This window comes from Podarcis erhardii (assembly GCF_964252035.2).
Source record: "Podarcis erhardii genome assembly, chromosome: 17".
In the NCBI taxonomy this organism is placed as follows: Eukaryota; Metazoa; Chordata; class Lepidosauria; order Squamata; family Lacertidae; genus Podarcis; species Podarcis erhardii.
In genome coordinates, this window is record NC_138515.1 from 32,147,185 (window position 1) to 32,162,777 (window position 15,593).

The 15,593-nt window shown below is 45.2% G+C and overlaps 1 protein-coding gene across 6 annotated transcripts in view; it reads right to left on the bottom strand.

Annotated features, from left to right (window-relative positions):
• Positions 1–11,254, bottom strand: part of PCGF3 (polycomb group ring finger 3) — a 50,294-nt gene extending 39,040 nt beyond the window's left edge. For all 6 annotated transcript variants that reach the window (XM_081845600.1, XM_081845602.1, XM_081845599.1 and 3 more), the window contains exon 1: positions 11,102–11,254. The gene's annotated coding sequence lies outside the window, so the exon portion shown is untranslated. The remainder of the gene's footprint in view (positions 1–11,101) is intronic.
• Positions 11,255–15,593: the final 4,339 nt, after the last annotated feature.

The window sequence follows — 15,593 nt, forward strand, 5'->3', positions numbered from 1 at the left end:
CTGAACTTCTTTCCTTTTTTACGTAAAATACTGAATGAAGCTTGTGTTTGGCAAACAAGCATCCAGGTTTCTGACTCTACTCAAATCTAAGTAAACTGGGCTTTCTTAAAGGGCCAGCCTTCCAGACAGGCACTTTTGCATTCTATGGTGTGTTACCTTCACCTTGAAATGGCAAGATACTGTGGGAGGCAGTATCATGTTCCTCTGGTTGAGGGATCCAGTTCTATGGACTCTGGTGCTGTAACATCAGAGAGACCTCTTTGCCATCCTCTGGTTCAAGGAAGAAGAAGAAGAAGAAGAGGAGTTTGGATTTGATATCCCGCTTTATCACTACCCTAAGGAGTCTCAAAGCGGCTAACATTCTCCTTTCCCTTCCTCCCCCACAACAAACACTCTGTGAGGTGAGTGGGGCTGAGAGACTTCAGAGAAGTGTGACTAGCCCAAGGTTACCCAGCAGCTGCATGTGGAGGAGCGGGGAAGCGAACCCGGTTCACCAGATTACGAGTCCACTGCTCTTAACCACTACACCACACTGGCTGTACTGCCAGGGCTTTTCTTCAGCTGGAACTCACCAGAACACAGTTCCGGCACCTCTCAGGTAGCCACTATTGCCATTATAAGAGAACAAGGGAGGAGTTCACGCACCTCTTTTTCTAGAAAAATTGCACTGGGTACCGTCATTCACAGCATGAGGCTCGTAGTCAGGAACCAGATCTTACTCTAGCCTCCGACTTGGTGCCCTGGTAAATGCTAGACTGTGGGATCATGACATGAATGTGTGGTTCCACCTCAGAGAACCCCTAGGTAAGAGGGTAACTGCTGCAGAACTTCTCATACTTTCCATCTAAAAAAGCTGAACAGTAGACCTAAAAATTAGGTTTCCACTAGGAAAATGCATTAGAAAGATGGTAAATTAGCATAAATCCAGAATTCCTGAGAGTGTAAAGATATTTTCAGAAGACAAAAATCATCCCAATTTAGCTACACCCTCATTAAATGGAGCTGCTCCAGGCAGCCTGCTTTCTTAAAGCTCATTTCTCCCCTGATGTTAATCACCACAGAACAATGCTAAGCAATTGTCCAGGTTTGTAAAAACCTAGCTGTTTCACAAAGGATGAATTCGGTTCACAGTCATCCTTGTTTAGCAAGAAGGCAATACAATCTGGCCAATTATTAAATGGCAGAAAGTAAACAAGAATCTTATATTAAACTAATAAGGAATAAGAGAATAAAGAAACTGAAGGTTGTAATAGCGCTTTCAGACAAATACTGTATTCTGGAATGGTGATGGTTTGAAGGCAAATGACACAGTTCTATAGCTCCTAAGTTGCTTGGATGGGAGACCAACTGGAAATGGCATTTGAGCTATGCTCACATATGCCAGGAAGACATACTACAAATTATTGTTCCCAAAATCACATATATAATTGATGCAATACCAACTTAAGCAAGCTACTTAAGAAGTTTATAAGAAACTGACCCCCGATTTAAAATTTGGACACAAATGGAAAGTTCTATTGTACTTAAATTCCAGTTTGTGGCATTTAGTTGGCCACTGTGAGAACAGAACACTGGACTAGATAGCCCTTTCGTCTTATCCAGCAGGGCTCTTCTTACATTCTTAAGGCTGCAATCCTACATCCACTTACTTGGAAATAAGCCCCACTGAACTCCAAGAGGCTTACTCCTGCATGGTACAGTGGTTAGAGTGTCAGAGTAGGACCTGGGAGACCAGGGTTCAAATCCCCACAGGCCATGAAGCTCACAATGCACCTTGGGCCAATCACTGCCCCTCAGCCTAGCCTACCTGACAATGTTGTTGTATAGATTAAATGAGGAGGGGGGAGAACAATGTGTGCAACCTTGCGCTCCTGGGGGGGGGGAGGTGGCATAAATAAAAACAAAGCTGCTTTTAAAAGGAAATATTCAGTTTGTCCAGAAAAAAAGAGAGGCCCTACTCTCCTGCAGAGATAGAGATTTCAATGAGGCTTCAAGAAACAAAAGGCTTGCAAATGGCCTTGCACCAAGGGCGCAACCCACCAGGAAACTCTCCTGTGTAGCTGCCATTTATTTTAATCACTTAATGAGCCTTGTGCAAGACAATTTTCCAGGAAAGTGTATTCCAAGAGCAGTGTTATAAACTCAGATATATAAGCTAGCCGCCAATTGCTAAAACCAATGTCTAGTTCTCATTTTGGGGCCAGGCGGCTTGAAGGTCGATTTTTTCAATACAACTTCATGGTTCTTAAAATTTGTTCTGATTGTGCAGATAAAATATCACAGACTTCTACAGGATGTGTTTTCAGTGTGTGAAAACAGGCAAGGATCCCCAGTGCACCTCCAGATGCACATCAGGCGCCATCCTGGTGGCAGGGCATCTTCACTTGATCGCAAGTGGCGCTGGTGGGACCTGGTGCCTGGTGAATTTCAAAAACTGCCTCCAAGAAATCCAAATTATCTCATGCTGGACCTAAGCATCTACCACACCTTTTGCATACTGGGTCTACCTCATGAATAGACACCAATTCTTTCCACCAGCCAAACCATCTTTAAAAGATAAATCTGCATCCCAGGCAAACTAAGTACAGTGGTACCTCGCAAGACGAAATTAATTCATTCCGCGAGTTGCTTCGTCTTGCGATTTTTTCGTCTTGCGGAGCGCGGATTGCCCAGGTATTAAGGGTTTTATGAAAAAGGAAGCAAACCCGCAAGACGTTTTCGTCTTGCGAAGCAAGCCCATAGGGAAATTCGTCTTGCAAAGCACCTCGAAAAACGGAAAACCCTTTCGTCTAGCGAGGCATTCGTCTTGCGAGGCATTCGTCTTGCGGGGCACCACTGTACTAATGAAGAGGTAGGCCTACCATACAAACAATGCCATATGTAATCGAAGGAGTCTGTGGGTACATCATCAATTAGCATCTTTTCAGAGTGCAACATTTCAGCATTCACACTATCATAGGGGTATGACAACTAACACCACCTGTTGCTTGCTAGGACATCTCAAACTCAAATAGCTTTTTTTTTCCGTATCCTGTAGCATCTCTGGAGAATGCAATAGCTTTGTTTGCACACATAACACTTTTTCAACCCTGAAGTTTGGGATCAATTAACATATCTGGCACTTGCATGTGGGTAAAACCACCTAACCCTGAATAAACATGCTCTCCAAAACACTGGCACATGTTAAATGATCAGCAGCAAGTTACTCAAAAAGTAGCATTCATAGTTACGAAGAATGAATCAAACTGAGCAATGCACTTAAAACATGTAGATTTCCATAGTGTATTCAGAAATCTTATCTTGGCAACCGAAATTTTTAACTATTGCAGATCAAAATATTTTTGAGCTGAAAAGTGACACTCGTGCACTTTCCTGAAAATGAAAGAGCTGTTTGCATTAGTTCTGAATTATATATCACTGCAGAATGCTCTGCTTGGTTTTACCAATTGACCTGATATGAAACCATGCATATGGATATATGGCAAGCTACTCACCCGAATTAAATATTTCTGATCCTAGGATTGACCAATGGGTGTTAAAAGTAGCTGCAACAGAAAAAAATTGTCAATTTTTTGGTATTTGATTTTAGAATGTGATTTGCCAGGTAAGCCTCCATCAAACAGTGCTTAATTTGGGGGGGGGGGCGTGTTTTCCTGTAAAAGCTGACAACTTGGAAGTAGATTACTGGGGTGAAGATGTGGTCAACATCAATGTTGCCGTGGGACACAGAAAGGCAACCATTTTCAGCCTCAAGCACTATGTTATAATACGTAGCCCTTAGGGTAGCTTTCCATGAATCCCTCCCACCTCTGGAAAGTATCAAGAACATACAGTATTGACCAACCCATGCACTCAAAAACTGCATCGTACTAATTCGTCAATACCCTTGGCAACAGTTTCTACTTCAGAGTCCTTCTATTCACAGCTCCCAATGTGGGCTGAAGCATTCAGATTTGGAGTACATGGCTCCAGATTTCACACTATCAGACACACGTAAATAGAAACAATTGCACAGCTTTGGAACAGCAGCAGATAGAAGCAGATTTGTGAGCATTTGAACTGTCTGATGACTCTTGAGAACAGCAAAATGTCGGGGGGTGTTTGGTTTGAAGGATATGTCTTCCAACATGGTGTAACAGTAGAAGGCTTTCATGTGCATTTAACTGGTACAGCAGTTTCATTCTTGGTAGGTTTTATAGCCCTCAGTATTTATGTTTATACAGAACCACCCTGAGAAAGCACCTTGAGGGCAACAACTCTCTAAACAAGTGTTTCCCTAACTTGGGTCTCTAGCTGTTTTTTGAACTACAACTCCCATCATCCTAGCTAGCAAAACCAGTAGTCAGGGATAGGGGGAATTGTAGTCTGGAAACAGCTGGAGATGTAAGTTTGGGAAAACACTGCTCTAAACCAAAGTCCACTGCCAAGACTCTTTCACCTATGAGACTAGTCTGGATGAACTTGGCTGCTCATCCCTACTTTATAGTCACTGACACACAACATCATTATAAAAGTTCAGCATACTAGTACAGCATACTAGTAATTTATTGCTGAAGTTTCCTGTCCTTTATTGTGACTAACCCATTGGTAGTCAACTTGTGGAGTGGCACGATCAGCTTGGAACTGTGGCACTCTTGGATAGGAGCAAGTCATCTCATGCAACCAGCTTGGCACAGATATATCTGATTAATATCTAAACTAATAAAAAGATAAAAATGGAGTCAGTCCGGCACTTCTGCCAGCTCCCAAGATCAATAGATGCAGCAGCATCTCAAGGTACATGGGAGGGAAGCTGCATATGTACTTTGGTGCGTAGCAGAGTGGTACCATTTTGATCTTGACTTGCCACACTATTGCCAAAAAGGTTGACAATCCATGAAAGCACTAAAAGCTCAAGGCCACTGCAAACAGGACATGAGTCCTACATGAGAAGAACTTCAGTCCTGGAAATAGAATGCAACCTGGGTATATTTCACTACACACATTTGTGGCATACATACCTATGATCAAACAGTGCCAAACCTTTTTGGTAACTCTTTCTACAAACAAGTTCAAAAGTACAAGAAAACTCTACTGTGTGCAAAATTACACATGTTGCACATACAGCCACACACTCTGTACTTCAAGTTGATCCATCAAGCTAGGGAACTGACAGGAGTCCATGCATGATAGTTGCATGTTGTTTCATATTTGGAAATGTTTCTCACATAGAAAATTTAACACATTTGATGTGACTCCTGCTTTCTGACTATACCTGGTGAGATGACTTTTGTTCTACTTCCATGAATGACAAATAATTACAGTGACAAAAGACACATCTGTGAGTGGCACCTTACTTAACACCACCACTTCACTCCCACTGAACATTAAATTTGTTTAAAATAAATTGGAGGTGGACAAAAACTTCCTTAAAAATAATCTCAAGTGGAATAAAGCTTCTCAAGCATTTTTTAAAGAATAAAACTCTCTGATAAGAACTTCCCAAAGCGTAATTGCTGTTATCTTCCAAACTCACAGAATTTTTAAAAGCTGATGTTGCTGTTAGAAGGTTGATCTTAACTTTATAAACACTGGAATCAACAATCATTCACAAGGGTCATATCGGAGGGGATAATAAAAGGTATCTGTTCACAGCAGCTCAACCACATATCTAAGAGAGGAGCATTCATCCTTGTCAAAGCAGTGACAGGGTTTTTTTTAAAAAAAATATGATGACAGGGTTAAGGACATCAGAAAGGAAAAAGTTGCAACTGTCTGGGGATTGGTTCTGGGGGTGAGAAATTCTACTCTACTTTTCTCTCAGTTTATTTGAAGAATGAAAGCGCAAGCCAGAAGTAAGTTTTACCACTTCATTCTGCTGATGGCTTACATTATTCCATCAACAGAGAATTGCTGAGGAAAGTGGTGCTAAGATCACTTGTTGGAATGGGGAAAGTTATATGACATGGAGGGAAATGTTCTACCAGGAGAGGTGCTCTGCTATGGGGTGTTCATATACATGTACAAAAGTATTTGTATTGTGGGCACATGGGAAACAGTGGCTCATTTTTAAATTTACTTTTTACATGTAATAGCTGGAAAACCTGTCTTACTCAGAATTTGAGGCAGAAAAGTGAATAAATATGCTTAATTTCTTCCCTCGATCATATATATAGAGAGAGAGAGAGGGAGAGAGAGAGAGAGAGAGACAGGGCATTCTTCAATATTTCTAAAGCCTTTTCATTTTAATGTCACAATATTCTCACAGTGAACCAATCTGCTTCACAGAAAAAGGGTCCAGCCCAGTCCTATGAATTACTGAGCTCTGGCAAGCAGCTTCAATATCAGGTAGAATTTGGTGGCACCAGAAAGACTTTACACCCACGGGGTGCTGTCGGACAATCCAAGACACTTCGACAGAGGGGCAGCCTAACAACAATGCACTAACCAACCATTCCTTAAGAGCAGGGGTCAGCATACTTTTTCAGCAGGGGGCTGGTCCACTGTCCACTGTCCCTCAGACCTTGTGGGGGGCCGGACTATATTTTGGGGGGGGGGGAAATGAACGAATTCCTATGCCCCACAAATAACCCAGAGATGCAGTTTAAATAAAAGCACACACACTACTCATGTAAAAACACCAGGGAGGTCCCACAAATAACCCAGAGATGCATGTTAAATAAAAGGACACATTCTACTCATGTACAAACACGCTGATTCCTGGACCATCCACAGGTCAGATTTAGAATGCGATTGGGCCGAATCCGGCCCCCGGGCCTTAGTTTGCCTACCCATGCTTAAGACACTATGCAGCAGCTTCATGCAAATGCCTTTCACAGGTGAAATGTGGTTGAATCTGGACCACAGCAGAGGTGGGCTGCATATAAAATTCAGAAGATTTTATTCGTACAGTCCCCTGCCTGCCTTTGGGGCTACCACAGAGCCAGCTATAGCTGAATAAGCCTGAGTGCCTGAAATATGATAGTAACTGGCTGTAATGGGAGTTCAGCTGACAGGCAATGTTACAAGACAGACCTGCCCTACTTCCCTCACCTAGGATGCGATGTATGGGTGTGCTTAAGACTTGCACTTTTAATTTCACTAGTTGAAGACACGAAGTTCTTTGTATTAAATCTATCTGAGCCACTTGCCACTCCAAAGCCAGATTCCCATGGGTAATATCAAACAGCTCTATTTCAAGAAACTATTCGTTTATTTATTAAATGTGTATACCTCCCTTCATCTGTAGATCTCAGGGTGGCTCACAACATAAAAAAATACAATATAAAAAAAACCACAAAATATATAATAAGAACAAGAACAAAAATAAACCAATAATCCTCCTTCCCACAACACATTTAAAAGTATATTGGATGTTTATCAGCCCAAGGCCTGGCAGGAGAGGAACGTTTTTGACTGGCACCTAGAGGTGTATAATGCAGGCCCCAGCATATAAATGGTACCTGGAAATGAAGTTAGCATAAAGACTTGCAATGCTAAATTGAAAGTATTTTCACACTAAGATTTGGCTATTTGGGGTAAAATTGGTCAAAAGTGAACTTTGATCTTTTCTATCACAAAGCAAGTGCAAATAGGCTATTAGAACTACGTATATAAGGGACGCGGGTGGCGCTGTGGGTTAAACCACAGAGCCTAGGACTTGCCGATCAGAAGGTCGGCGGTTCGAATCCCCGCAACGGGGTGAGCTCCCGTTGCTCGGTCCCTGCTCCTGCCAACCTAGCAGTTCGAAAGCACGTCAAAGTACAAGCAGATAAATAGGTACCACTCTGGCGGGAAGGTAAACAGTATTTCCGTGCGCTGCTCTGGTTTGCCAGAAGCAGCTTAGTCATGCTGGCCACATGACCCGGAAGCTGTACGCCGGCTCCCTTGGCCAATAAAGCGAGATGAGTGCCGCAACCCCAGAGTCGGTCACAACTGGACCTAATAGTCAGGGGTCCCTTTACCTTTACTACGTATATAGATTAAATCAATGGTTTCACAGGCTTATCAGAGATTCTTTAATCAGAAGATCAGCAATGACAGGTCAGTTTGCTTAAATAAATAACTTGCCCACTACTGCAATCTTCCCCTCTAATGTGCAGACACAGAACCCTCTGCTAAGAAGTATTCTCTGTTTGCAGAGAACTATGATGAAGCCCAACAGTCCTAACCAATGCTCTTGAAGAACAGATTGTTAACACCAAACACGCCCCAGAATCTTTTGCAAACCAACAGTGGCTCCCTGGTAGACATGTTGACATTGAAATGGTAGAAAACTTGAAAACTCTTGGCTAAGGCAACTTCTGGCATCACTGCAGTCTATGTTAGCTCCATTTCTACCCTTGATAAATTTTAGCAGCCTTAAGATCACTTTGCAAGACATTACAGAAAGAGGCGCAGGTTTTGCAGTGTATGTATGGAGAAAAATCACAGACATAATATTCCCAAACATTATGGAGAAGAAGCAGATATGTACAAAAGTTAACACATACCAGCTTCTGTTATGTGAAGCAGCTGTCAGTATATTTAAATAAGATCTCTCTTAGGTGTAAAGTTTGGCTATGACCTAGCAAAAAGCTTCTTAAGTGTCAGTAATGTCTTCCGCACAGTAAATACCTTTGTGAAACAGGTCATCACAGGTTAGAAGCAAAATAGAGCTTCTGAATCAGGGGTAACAGAAAGCCTGAATTACAGTTTTAGGCTGCAGCTAAGCAAAAGAGCAGGGACCAAAGATGTTGTAACGGCATCTTCCAATGCCCTCCCCCCAGGCTCTGCTGGCAGAGTGGAAGTGAATGCCATCCACTTCCAAGCTTTTAAAAAATGTGACTTTTTTCATTTCCCTCCCACTGTTTTCAAAGAGAGGGAGAGGTTCAGACACACTCAGAAACACGTCTAGCTTTCCCCTGGGTTTGGGGGTTTAGTAAGAGACCAGGATAACTTAGGATCTTTTGGATATCAGCAACTTCCCAGAATCCCCCCTATTTGGTCCTTTCCATGTCAGAGCTCTTGAGCTCTTATCAGTTGGGCCAGGGCATCAGAGAGGAGGCTCAGACGTCTGCTCTCCCCACCTGACATCAGGTAGAGCTAATCCATCCTTCAGCCCCTGAGACACCGTCCCAGGACTGTAGGAATGAATAGAAAGATACTATGAAAATATAATCAGATAACAAGGAGAAATATATATATGGATAACTTCAAGGATAAGCAGACATATAAAGTTAAACACTGCTAGAAAAGGGGTATAAAAATACATTTGGAGTCTAGATTTAAAAGTGTAGCTTTACCTCTAAAGCACACATTTTCACAGACCATTGCATTTATTAAATAATATAGCAAGCATTTTAAACTAGAAATACCAATTATTGTAGGAAGATTTAGGGCAATTTATGTAGAGAATATGAAAATCTAGATCCCACTTGTAATTAGTTATGAAGATGTATCTATTTATCACCAAATCCTAATCACATTCCCACAGCATTTACAAAACTGAAATTCCAACATGATAAAGTGATTTTAACAAATCCAAGTTAAACTGAACTTCAAGCCACAAAAGTGTGTTTCTTCAATTACACCCCATCACTAGAAGCACAGCTCTCAAGTTCACAACACACTAGCCTGAGGTAAATCATGTTTGCATCACATTTACTAACACATTATCTCCTACTTTTTTGACAGTGCACCCATCCCAGAATAGCAGAGCCACTCAAAATAATTTCTGAAACAATTTTTTTTAGTTATCAATAGCACTATAGATATAGTTCATCTCAACTACGGATTTGATCACCTCTCCTATCGCTTCCATCAAAGGGGGTCTTAAAACTATTTACTATGTGAGGACATTTGGCTAAATTGCTGGACATGAACTTCCTTAATGGCAAAATCAAGAAGCACTCTGAGAAGTATCAAATAGTGGAGCGGAGAATTCAGAAACAAACAAAAACAATACTTCATTACAACAAATAACAGTCATATAGACACCTGAGGCCAAGAACACCTTGAGAGCCCAGGCTGCTCTGATATGGGCAAGCTTCAAGTTAGTTACTTGCTGATACCAAGCCCAGACTTCTGCAGATCAACTTGGGAGACTCACAACTATGCAGTAACCTTAAATTGTGCCAGGGCGAAATCCCCACTAAAACACAGCAAACCACGCTTTCCCCCTTTTTCTTTTCTTTTCTTACACCATCAAACCCATGTGGCAGCCTTCCAGTTTAAACTGCACTTGGGCTATGGGAACCACCATAGTACAAGCGAGGCGCCGGTGTGAACCAGCCCTTAGTCACCACACAAGCAGAGACTACTCCTTGGCACAACTTGGGGGGGGGGGGCAGGGAGGTGGGTTGAGGAAGCAGATAAAATCAATGGTAGCTTTTCAATGCGAGGGATTTAAATCCTTTTAAAAGAGTGTGTGTGTGTGTGTAAGGGGAGTTAGACATTTCTGAAAGATCTAAGGACCCCTTCCACTTTTGGAGGGCTGGGTGGGGAGGACAAATGGCCATGGGGAAGAAGACTTCTTATTATTATTAAAACCAGCTTATGATTTGTGGGGAGGAGGGCTATAATTACCAGGAGTGGGGTAGAAGGAGAAAGTGTCCAACTCTGGATCAGGGAGACCACCCCCCCCCCTTTTCCCTGGAGGGCATATGCTGCAGTCGCAGAAAGTTAAGGACGCGCATACCCTTCAAACCCACCTCCCCAATTCCCTCTCCTTTTCCCTTTTCTTAAACCCCTTGACATAGACACCCACCCACCCCACCCCACCCCCCCCAAAAAAAGAAAACCAAACCCACAAAATCCCAGCGGCGAGGAGGGAGCAGGAGCTTCTGGCCCTCCGCACCTCTGGCACATCCACCTGCCCCCCTCCCCACCTGCCCCCCTCCCCAATAACAACCCCCTTCCTGTCGAGGGAAGCAGGGGGCGGCCCCGGCAGCCGAGGCGTGTTTTTTTTGGGGGGGGGCGAGGGCGCGGGGGTGGGGGTGGGTGGTCTCCCCTCACGGCCGCCGCGCCCCCCCCCCCAGAACACCTTTGGCCCACAGGCGTGAGGGGAGGGAGCCCTCGGCGGGGGCCTCCGCCGTAACTCCGGGCAGGGAAAGGAGGCGAGAAAGGGGGAGAAGACACTGACCTGGCTGGGGGGAGAAGGAGGAAGAGGAGGAGGAGGAGGAAGCAGCGGCAGCAGCAGCAGCAGCAACGAGGACGGCGCCGGCCACGCGGGTGGGGTGGTGGGGGAGGGGGGAGCCCGCTCCCCTCAGACACACTCGCCGGTGGGGGGATATTTTTTTTTTTATTTTTTTTTTAATATATATATATATGGAGACAAGACGTGTGTATATGTGTATCTATATATCTATATCTATATATATATATATAAACAGAACCCGGAGAAGGTTAGAATGGGGGTGGGGGGGGGGAATTATTCCGGTCGGGAGTTAGTACAACAAAGAGGCGGAAATAGCCGAGCCGAGCCGAGCGCGCCCGAGCGGGGGCGCCGCGAGCCCCGGAGCATGCGCGCTCGGGCCCGGGCAGAGCGCGCGCGCCGTCTCGCTACCACCACCACCAGCAGCAGCAGCGGCAGCGGTGCCGGTCGGCGGCCAAGTCCCTCAGACCTGGGCCAAAGGGAACCTTGGGCAGGGTGAGGGGGAAAGGGGCGGGGCCTGGCAGGGGCTGGCGACGCCCACGTGAGGGGAGGGGGAGAGGGCGAGAGGACCTTTAAGGCACACGCACACGCCCCCCCCTCCCCTCCCCACGCACGCACGGGCGCGGGCGCGCGCGCGCACCTTCCGTTCCCATGGCGACGGGCTGCTGCTTCTGGGCCCAGGTTGTGGCTCCCGCCCTGACCGAAGTGGGGGCTCCCCGTTTTGACGACACCCGCGTTTCTTTGCCACTCGCTTTTCCACGCTTGCAGGGACGCCACACAGCGGTGTTCAGCCGACAGCGGCTGTTGCCCTGTTGCCTTTGCTAGCGCGTCAGCAAAATGTTGTTGAAAATCAAAATAAAATAAAATAACATAACATAAAACTCAAATCACGCTTAGCGAGGTCTTGGGTATCAATAATAAGACTTAGCTTCCCAAGTTTTTCGTCTCCGCGACACTTTTTAGACATGCACCATTTCGCCACGCAGTAATTCAGTTTTACTAACAAATCGAAGGTTAAGCTAATATCCCTTATTAAAAAAAAAAAAAAAACAAATTCCTTCCAGTAGCACCTTAAAGACCAACTAAGTCAGTTCTTGGTATGAGCTTTCGTGTGCATGCTTCGTGTGCATGCTTCTGAAGAAGTGTGCATGCACACGAAAGCTCATACCAAGAACTGACTTAGTTGGTCTTTAAGGTGCTACTGGAAGGAATTTGTTTTGTTTTGACTATGGCAGACCAACACGGCTACCTATCTGTAACTGATCCCTTATAAAAGCGTTCGCGCGACGCACTTGCACACTGCAGCCGACACACTAATCATGTGTCACCACGCACAGTTTGGAAAGCTCCAACTTAGGGGCTTAACAGAGCGATTGCATCCCCACACCAAGATGAACTGCTATTTGAGCCCCACCCCAGTTCATACATTTTCTGGCTACTTCTCTTGTGACTACACATAGAACTGTAGAATTGTAGAGTTGCAAGGGGCCCTGGGGGTCATCTATTCTAGTGCAACCCCCGGCAATGCAGGAATACAGTGGTACCTCGGGTTACATACGCTTCAGGTTACAGACTCTGCTAACCCAGAAATAGTGCTTCAGGTTAAGAACTTTGCTTCAGGATGAGAACAGAAATCGCGCGGCAGCAGCGGGAGGCCCCATTAGCTAAAGTGGTGCTTCAGGTTAAGAACAGTTTCAGGTTAAGTACAGACCTCCAGAACGAATGAAGTACTAAACCCGAGGTACCACTGTATCGGCAAAGCCATCCCTGACAGATGGCCATTCCACCTCTGCTTAAAAACCTCCAAGGACTCTGCAACCTCCCAAAGGAGACCATTCCACTGTCAAACAGCTCTTACTGTTATAAAGTTCTTCCTGATGTTGAGTCGGCATCTCCTTCCTTGTAACTTGAAGCCACTGGTTTGGGTCCTACCCTACAGAGCAGGAGAAAACAAGCTTGCTCCATCTTCCACGTGGCAGCCCTTGAGATATTCGAAGATGTCTATCATATCTCCTCTCAGTCTCCTCTTCTCCAAGCTAAACATACCCAGCTCCTTCAACCGTTCCTCATATGGCTTGGTTTCCAAGCACTGCTGTAGTAACGTTTGGGAAAGAGCCACATTGAATGGAACTGATTCCATGTGTCCTCCATGTGTGGCGAGTTGTGTCCCCTCTCTCCTGCCACTTCTGCATCTGTATTCACTATCTGTCATGGCAGTAGGTTAATCCTCTGCCAAGCACTCAATAACACCCACTGCTGCTGCTGGCATCCATCTGCCTTGGGTAGGGTTGCCATACGTCCAAAATTTCAAGGGTGAAATTAGCGCACGGTGGGAATTTTGAAAAACCATCAAAATGTCCGGGTTTTTGAAGGAGGAAGTGTGTAGAGTGGTACCTCTGGCTGCGAACGGGATCCGCTCCGGAGGCCCGTTCGCAACATGAGCAGAACGCAATCCGCATCTGCGCGTGTGCAGGTCGCTATTCGCTGCTTCTGCGCATGCGCGTGACGTCATTTTTAGCGTCTGCGCATGCGTGAGCGGCAAAACCCAGAAGTAACCCTTTCCGGTACTTCCAGGTCGCCACGGGATGCAACCTGAAAACGCTCAGCCTGAAGCAAATGTAGCATGAGGTATGGCTGTATTTGATTATCACTCTCCGCCTTTTTTGCTTTTCCTCCCCAAAAAGGCTCAACAACTGCTGCGATGCCCTGCACTGAAAGTATAAATTGTTCCACCAAGCTAAGGCTTCCCTTAGAGCTCCTGTGTGATTGGAGACTATGACTGGATTTGGGGGGGGGGGGGCAGGGAGAAAATGTCCCTGGATGTGCCTGCAAGTCTGGTTGTGTGGTTAGGGAACTGCACGGCTCAGTCTGTAGAGGATGAGACTCTTAATCTTAGGGTTGCGGGTTCAAGCCCCACATTGGGCGAAAGATTCCTGCATTTCAGGGGATTGGACTAGATGACCCTCGTGGTCCCTTCCAACTCTACAGTTCTGTGATTCTCTGACAGCTCCCTTTCCTTTGCCTCCAATGTGATTGCATCTGCTACACCACACAGGCTAGGCGTACAAGAGGTGAGGGGATGCATTTTCCCTCGCGCTGGCAGGGATCCAACTTCCCTCTCCTGCTTTTCAAACCTTTGGCTTACAGAGTGAGTTACTTGAGGTTCCTGCTGTCAATGGATGTTTTGCAGCTCCTGTTTCTTTCCTGTCCTGGCCTTTCCCTCGGGCTGGTTGGCAAAAGGGTCTTTCCCTCCCTTGGTCCCCTCTTGAACTCTCTTCCCAGCAGGAGCGCTCTGTGTGCTCCAACCTGGGGAGGCATATGGGTGCTGTGTTATGTAGGCTCCCCTTCCTTCCTTTTGGGTGCATGGGGTCATAAAAAGTGGTTGTGGGTAGCGTGAAGTAAAGGTAAAGGGACCCCTGACAATTAAGTCCAGTCGCAAACGACTCTGGAGTTGCAGCGCGCATTTGTCCGCTTCCCCAGACAGTTTTTCTGGGTCATGTGGCCAGCATGACTAAGCTGCTTCTGCCGAAACCAGAGCAGCACATGGAAATACCGTTTACCTTCCCGCCAGTGTGGTACCTATTTATCTACTTGCACTTTGACGTGCTTTCGAACTTCTAGGTTGGCAGGAGCTGGGACCGAACAACAGGAAATCACCCCATCGCAGGGATTCGAACCGCCAACCTTTCGATCGGCAAACCCAAGCGGCACAATGGTTTAACCCACAGCGCCACCTGCGTCCCTGTCGGTAGCATAAATGGGTTCAAACTCCAACCTTTAGGATTCCTGGGTGCTGACAATACTGGGTCATCACTGGCTCTGGTATTAGTGAATTTGGGGCACTGGTCTCATTTTTTACATTTATTTTACAAATTTTTATTTTTTACATGTTGTGAAGTGTCCTCAGTCTTACGAGTTCATTCATTTATTTGTGAGCAGCATCCTTGACAGAGTTCCAGAAAGGTAGACTTTGGTAGCTTCCAGGGGCTCTGGGATGTTTGTGCCTGAGTTTTCCTGTGTTGCAGTTTCCCCCTTCACCTCCAGGGCTGGGCAGGTATAGCCTACATAAGCTGCGTCTCCCATCCATTGGGGAAAATAAAATCAAATTATTATTATATAGGATTGCTTGGAAAGGACACACACTTACCCTGGCCATGCTTTCCTGGGAGTAAGTGCTCAGATAGGCTTGCTTCTGAGCAGAGAAACAGAGGATCGCACTGTAAAGCATGTATACCCTGCCTTTTCAACAACTGCTCAAGAAGGCAGCTTGGAAAACCATAAAACGTACATAACTTTTAAAAAAATCGTAAAAGCAATGGCAGTAATGCAGCTGCATCAAATTTTAATTTTAACATTGATTCACAATGTCGAATCAAGACCTATGTACTATGTATTTCTTTTTTTAAGTGGTTAATATGCCCTCCGCCAATAGTAATGTTGCTGCATTAGTGAGCTATTTTCCAGTTGTGTGTTTAATAAT